Source organism: Crocodylus siamensis, chromosome 2 (genome assembly GCF_052110815.1).
Source record: "Crocodylus siamensis isolate JL-2025a chromosome 2, ASM5211081v1, whole genome shotgun sequence".
Taxonomy (NCBI): Eukaryota; Metazoa; Chordata; order Crocodylia; family Crocodylidae; genus Crocodylus; species Crocodylus siamensis.
The window spans coordinates 193,906,894-193,914,817 of NC_143396.1; the positions used below are offsets into that span (position 1 = coordinate 193,906,894).

The 7,924-nt window shown below is 40.5% G+C and overlaps 1 long non-coding RNA gene across 1 annotated transcript; it reads right to left on the reverse strand.

The window, feature by feature from the left end:
* Window positions 1–380: 380 nt before the first annotated feature.
* On the reverse strand, window positions 381–1,632 carry LOC149871547 (uncharacterized). Its single transcript, XR_016440538.1, has 3 exons — window positions 1,535–1,632; window positions 715–955; window positions 381–487 (listed from the first exon to the last, which is right to left on the reverse strand). It is a non-coding gene; the product is annotated as an uncharacterized LOC149871547 (long non-coding RNA).
* Window positions 1,633–7,924: the final 6,292 nt, after the last annotated feature.

The following is a 7,924-nucleotide window of genomic DNA, read 5'->3' on the forward strand; positions in this document are numbered from 1 at the left end:
ATTCTAGAGGTTGTGTGCAGTATATTGTGAGGCAGGGCAGGACTAAGCCACCACATGAAGGTTTTATGTAGTGCCCTGTTCTGGGAGGCAAGGTGGGTCTCACAGGGGCACCTTGGGTCTAGATCCCTGGTAAGCTATCTCCCATCAAAGACAACTGAGGAGTAGAGATGGCCAGTAATAAGTTAAATTACTCTCTGCAAACTGTGAATTTACATAGATCCCACCAGAATTCATACATTTTAAGGCTGAAAAGGACTCTTGTGATCCTTCCAGATGCCTGTCCTCTTCCAGTCACCAGAATCTCACCCAGTAAATTCTTTGTCAAACTCATAACATCTGTCCCACCACTTGCATCTCCCCAGTGCCCACTTACCTGAGGTGGCTGATGGTAGGATGATTCAGACTATATTCGCTTGTTCACAATACAAAACACCCAGAGGTAAACTGTGACTCCTTAGTCAGGCAAAGATTTCCAAGATGTCAGTCCCTGTGAGTAGAAAGTATAATCTTTTTTTTCTGGCCAATAAAGAGATTCCTATAATTTAAGCAGTTTCTCTTAGTAATCCCCTGCCCCAATATCATTTGATAATACTTATCTTTTTCTATTAATCCAACGTTAACCAACATTGCCTAAGCAGCATAACCTTGCCTAGGCGGTCACGAGATTCAGTACTATGCCAGGATTGCCATGCCTCGTACACAATATCCTGTTACCTGCCATTTAGGCTGCAGATTGGTGGAATACGCAGGATGCACTGCATGCCACAGTTCTTTTCAGGGAGTGTTCTGACACTTGGCCTTGATCTTGGCTTTCACTCTTGCAGATCCCTGTTGTATCCCATGTTTATTTATAACTTCTTGCTTTGGAGGACAGCAGTGCTGTCTGACACACTGCACGCTCCCTTTCTTGTGACGCTCAGGGTGGGGATCTTCAGAACTGAAAGAGCTTGTCCACCTGGGGAAAAAAAAGCCTTATGATGTATTCAGAATACAGTTTCAGTAAACCAGCTAGTTCAGTCAATCAGTCCAATTACAGTGTGAGTTGCAGCAGGTCTGTGTGTTGAGGACTCCCTTGAGTTGGTTTTAGTTTGAAATAAAAATAACAAATTAGGTCAGTTATACTCTATTGACATCTTCTAATCACATAGCTTCCCAGTCCATACAGCAGCATAGCTTTGCCGAAATTCGTATTTGGCATCTTAATGCTCTGACTAAGAATTATCACCCTTTCAAAGCTAAATGCAGAACACTGAGTCCTAATGACAAATTAAATACAAGTGTGTCTCAGGGAGGGCTTGAGCCCTGTGTCAACACAGGCTAGAAAGCCACCTGAACTCTCCCAAACCATATGCGAGTCGCACTGTCTCCTTTCCTAGATGCAAAAATCCAATGCTTATCTCCTTACTCTCCTTCTAGGTCACTTGGCTCACCCTCTTGCTAACTTCTGGGAGCAACTCTAGCAAACCTCCGCAATCTTGCAACACTTCTGAGTCCTTGGATCAAACCTTTGTGTTACCACCCAAGTCTTCCTTACCTTCCAGAAGCCGAAGCCTCCTTGTCCAACCATTTTCATAGCTGTCAAAATCACACAGCTGCTCTCACCCTCCCAGACATGCTTCAGTCAGGTCCCAGCCACAAACCATTCTGTTACCCTTCTCCAAGTGACATTAAAACCATCATTCCACTGCCTCCCTCACTTGTCACACATCCCAGCTGGCAGACCTCCTAGCGCTGTCATCCACCTCCCAGCTGTCAAAACCCTATAGCCACACTAATAATGTTCCCCCCCCACTTTTTTTTATGCTGCCATTCCTAAAAACAGAACTGAATTCATTAATTGCTACTATATCCACTGCTCTCTGCAACCTAATTTGCATGATCTTTTCCTTCCCTTTGGCTTTAAGCAAGGGGCCAAAACCTGACTTAGCACACAGTAATTTGTCTCAGGGGGGTTAGTCTTCAGCCAAATATTTATGCATTCACTTACAGTACTGTAGGCAAATGAAGGACCACTTAATATTTAGAAATAGTTCCCTCCTTTCTTTGCCCGTTACACTGTTAAAAAAGTTTAACTCAGGCTAGTTCTGGGAAACCCTCAAAAGTTCAGATGGATCCCAACGAGACTGGTTGCTTAGAGAAGTGAGGAGGGAAAAAGAAGATCTCTAAGTGTTCATTGTTCTCCCTCTCTTTCTTTTGAGTTCCTTCCCAGTCTAACCAATGCTTTTACCCTTATGGTCCTATCCTTTCCTGTAAGCAATCCAGAGTCCTCTCTCTAATCTGTATTCTTTACTTGTCCTCCAGTCTTGCTTTCTAGCCCCAATTTATCAAACCAACCCATTCCCAAAGGATGTGATTTAGATTAGGAATTTAAATGGCAGTGTATAAAGGCCTGGTATCATATGACTAGCCATTGAAGCAAACAAGATAGGTAAAATCACAAAATGAGATTTGAAGAGTTAATTGAACAATTTATTCTGGCTACATGTATAAATCTGGAGTGATATCATGTCAAGGTTATGATTTTTACACTACAGAGTCAAGAAAGGTAGAAGTTCAGGTTGTCTAGTAAACTAACTCATCAACATGTATGGCCATTGATTTTTTTTTAAGCACAACTGAAATCAAGTATGTTACTTACTTCGCATGGTATATTTTGATGCTTGGGTCTCAGCTTTGTGAAGTTTCCCTCTGATGAATAGAATTGGGTGCTAAAACCAACTCTGCAGATTCTGAAGCTGTTTTTCACCCAGATCACTGGCTTCCCCCTAATTGGAAAGTGATGTTCACACCCTCTGATGTACCATAGATGATGCATAAGTGTTAACAGGGTGTGGGGCACAACTTCAGGACAACGACAATGCCACCTCTGGCACTGTTAAATGCTTGTGCTAGCTGGGCTGCAGCCTTATGCCCTGCACCTGCTGTCAGTGCAGAAATTGGGGGGTAAGTGCCCCCTCCATGTTCTCCCTACAGGTCGCCTATGCTCTAATGTAACATTCCTGAACCCAGTAAAATCAGGGGAAATTTTTCTGCTAAGCTTAATGGACTTTGGATCAGACCAGACTTCATAAAGTCTTACATATTTTAAAATAAATGTTCCTCTGAGAGGAGTTGGAGGTATGGCCTGTAATATTAAAGGACCCTGAGCTCATAGAATAGTCTGCTATATTCAAATACAAATGACAGTTTAAAATATATTTTGCTAATTGTAAAAAGCTAGATCTTCATATTTGATAGTGATTTGAATACTTGGCGAAACAGCTGAGTATGTTCTCAGCCTTGCTTTTAAGTGAAGCACACACATGAAGTACAGTAACAAGATACATTCATTTTCCATTTTTTGCTACTTTTTCTTGCTAAAAATAAAACCCCACTCTATTTACCATCTAACTGTCCTCAGATTTGTAATGAAAGCCCAGGGCAGATCAGATTTTTTGGCACCTTTGGAAGGCAAACAGTTAAATTGCTAACAAATAATGTTTTGTAGTTTGTATGAGAGCCAAGAAGATTAATGAAATGTTCATGAGAGAGGCTGGCAAAAGGCCACATTCCTATGGGAACATTGCTGCAGTGAGGTTTAACAGAGCATGAGGGACATTAAGAAACAAATGTGTGGGAGTTTTAGGGTGAACTGTAAATGATCATGAGCCTAGAAAAAAATAGACAGTATATTTTGCTTTTGAGGCTTTTTGAGTATCTGCAACACTCTCAGCTATATCTCAAGTCTTTGGGGAAGACGGCAAATTGCATCCTTGGTAATATTATTTTAAAGAATAACTCTCAAGCTCTTCAGTTCTTCTGACTTATTTGAAAGTTACAGCAGATATAAATACACTGAGGAAGCGGGTGTAAGAAACCAGTCTGTCAGTCTGATCAACAACTTTCAGGAAAAAGATCCTTATTTAATGCTTTATATGTTAACCTTCCCAAACCTTGAATATGTCTTTGGTTGCATAAAACTGTACAGTTTTCTTTTGTTAAACTAACCAGTAAGAAACTTCACTGCAGGAGCATGATTTCTATTTATGCTGTAATGCCATTCCTCTTTTGCAACAATTGTGTTTTTGAAATATGTCCCTGAGACCATATGAGTCCATTAACATTCTGTTTTTAAATGTACATGAGTGAATTACTGGGTGTTATATTTAATCAAAGAGAAGAGGATGAGCTAAGTTTCTGTACTTTAAGATGAGAAACTATGCATCTGTTAGTTTCTCAAGACCACTCAAATAAATACTTCTTCTGTAAGTATACTGAGAGAGAAACTAAACCTGAACTACTGATTTTCAGAACAGAAAAGGCACCATTAGGAGACTTATGGATTTTACAGTATGTCTTCCAGAGGTGTTCTAATTTATCTAAAATTAATCAGCACTGACCATCATGGAGGGTAAGTTTTAACTACAGGAAACCTGTGTTCTTACTTACCTTTCCACTAGATGGCAATGGTACATGGTAGTTACATGCATTCTAGAATGTTTTCTAATAAAGGAAATCTTTTAAAAGGAACATTTTATTATTAGGACCTTCATAATAGTAACATTTGCTGAAACTCAGATGTCTCAATAGTCAGCTATCTTGAACAGTAACATTAATTTTCTTTTTGCATAAAATTCAGTGTAAAAATTTAGCTCTAATACAGATACAGAAAATTAGCTTGTCCAAAACCAAAATGGTACTTAAGATAGTTGTCACAGCACAACATGCTATGTACTAAGCTTTTATTTTTATTCATGCTGAATAAGTAACTTAAATGAAATTAAAATGAAGGGACAAATCTATCACACACATATCTACATATCTTTTCTTTGTTTGTAGTGGAATTACACTAGGGATGAGTTTAACTCAATGTTTTTGGACTACAAAATAAGAAAAGTAAGGAGTGCAAGCTGCTGAATGAGGAGGGGAAGGGAATAATCTTTCCATGGTGAGTCAGAGCAGTATCTGAAATGGGACTCTGGAGTGTGAGTTTGCATCAGAGTCATTCAGGGGCAATTCAAAAAGGCAAGGTTAAGAATAACAGGAGGAAAGAAGTAATGGAAAGGAACTTTAAGAACAGATAAATGTTTGTACACATTCAAACAGATGGGATAGCACAATCAGGTTACTGGATGACTTGGCATCTTGCGGTGACCGTTGGATGGCTTTTTTATTTTAGTAAATACTCTAATAAAGTCAAAGAGCAGCTCTTTATCGATGTGTATGTAGATATGTGTGTATATTAAACCATATAAATGGCTTGGCTTAAGGAAAATCCTTGACATGATCACAAATGTTTCATGTATCTGCACTGAACACTTGTCCTCTGTTACTTGTATTTTTCAGACAGGATGCTTTTTTTGATCAACAACACCTACAGGGTTTTCACAGTTGTGCTGGGACAACACTGTGCATCAGTTGAATCAAATACAAAGACTCCTCCTCTCCAGCTTTACAAAAGTTAACCCTCTCCTAACCAGAGCTGTAAACAAGGGAAACTAATTAACTGAACCTCAGGGACAGGGATAGAAGTTACACATAAACTGGTTTAAGTCATCAAAAACTGGTTTAAACCTGGAATGGAACAGAAGCTTCGTGCACATAAACCAGTTTCAAAATGGCTGAAACTGGTTTAAGGTAAACCTGGTTGACTTAACTGATTTGCATCAAACCAGTTTATGAAACTTCTCTCCCAGACTCCTTCCTGGTTCAAGTTCAATCATAGTTCCCCAGCATCCCAGCATGCTTTCCAGCCCTGGGCTGGGCTGGACTGGGCTGTCTGCTCCAGCAGAGAAGGGCTTGGGGGGTGAAGGCAGGGAATGCCCACTCTCCTGTTCCCCCTGCAAACCCAGATTCAGGTCTGGGGCCAGGGAGGGGGGTTAAACCCACCTTCCCTCAAGTACAGAGCTGCCCTGCTGCTAAACTTACTGAAACCTACTGCTGGCTGCAACTGTGGACTACAAATCCCAGAGGTACCTGGAAGCAGGAAGGGGAACTGTTGAGCAACCCTGCAGAGTCCTGCTGTAGTGATTCTAGACTGCAAATCCCAGAGACCTCAGGGGCAGTAGGAAGAGAAAGTGAACAGACAATCCATGCTGGCTACATGCCAGAGAGCCATGCTCTAGCACCCTCTGGCTTCTTGCCTGAGCCACTACAGGCATGTGGCTGCATTTTGTGAATCAAAAGTAAATGTGTGTCCAGTTGTTTCTTAGTTTAATCTCTGCAGTTTAGACTAACCTGCAAAGACTGAACTGATTCAGTCTTGGGCTTTTTGACTGTCTGTACTTAGCCAAGAAGTGTCTCATGTTTTATTCAAGTACTAATCTTTGTACTGTCAGTTGTCACCAGTATTTTTTCAATGTATGTTTGTTACAGGTTTAAGAGTTGAAAGAACAGTTCAGAGGATATTACTGAAATGGCTTGAAATAGCTTTGGTTTAGGCCAGCCAGTTGTGAGTAATGGTGACTTTTAACAAGAAGTATGAAGCAGTGATCCAGGTACTAACCTAGGAATCTAGAGATGTGAGTTCCATTCTCTGCTCTGCCACAATTTCTTGTGTGATCTGGTTTGAGCAAGTTCGGTCCAGGTCCTCAAATATATTTGGGCATCCCACTCCAACTGAAAACCAACAGTATTTTGGTTTTCCAGAACTTTGATCCAGATCTTATTTGTTCTCTGCCTCCGTTTCCTATCAGTAAAATAGAATTATTGGTGATAATTCCCTATGTCAGAGGAATGCTGAAGGACAAATACCATAAATAAGTTGCAGGCACGATTTCCATAACTGTTGAGAGATGTTGACTATCTAGGTAACTTTAAAGTAAGCAGGGCTTGTAGTCCTGTGGTGTGATCTGTATCCTCTAAGTTTTACTGGCTTATAGCAGTCATGGTAATCTGATAACAAGGACATTCATATAAAATCAGAAAAATATGTAATAGAATTGCTGGAATGAAAATGTTTGGGATTTTCATACTCACATACATACAGTGCTCACTTTTTTTTTGCTACATCACCTTGGGTAGGGCTGCTGTTTTTCTTTTAAACACACAGAAATGAGTACCTGGTTGTTCCTACACTGCCTCTTAATCTCCACACTATTTGGTTTAGCATATTTATTATGTAATATTAGAGTTTCTCAGGTGTGTACAATATGCTTAATATTTGAACAAATACAGGAAAAAAACAGTTGTGCCTATCAGATCAAGATGACTGAGGGCAACATAGAACCAAATCAACAGATTGAGGCCTCCAGATATGAAATACAACTAACTCAGCATTCTCCCCTCTTTTATACATGTGGTAGTATATCAGCCATAATACACTGTATTTCTTTTTGTAAAATCTGGTCCCTTTGCTAGTATGTGGGGGTCCTCTATGTCTCAGCTAGCCTCTGGAGCAAGATAATCTGGTCCCCGTGCTGCAGGACCCAGAGCTGCAGGATCCTGAACAGGGGCTGACCAGGAATAGGAGAGAAAATGACTACACACACTAGCTAGTTTTGGGGGGATTTTTGCAAGGTAGTTTTGGGGCCTGGAAACAGAGCATGTGTTGGAGCAGCGTAGATCCATTCTGAAAATGCAGAAGTGAACAACTGGCTGTATCCAGCACTGCTAAAAATCCAAACCTGACTTTGCTAGGTGCTATTTCAGGCTCTTGTTAATAACCGACTCCAATCCAAAGTTACAATTTCTGTTCTGTCTAACAGGCCATGGATTTGTAAGAAAGAAAGAAAAAAAGAAAGAAAAGAAACAAAGGGGTAACAGAAATTTACTCCTCTATTTCCTAGGCCTGAAAAATCTCTCATAAGTGATCTGTACATCCAAGAAGAGCTGCTTCTGTCATCTAAAGGTGTCTGCCCTGTTGAGTCATTGTTGAGTGAGTAACTCCTGGCCACTCACTCTCCTGGATACTCCTCTACCCTGCTTAAGTGGGATCTGGAGAAGC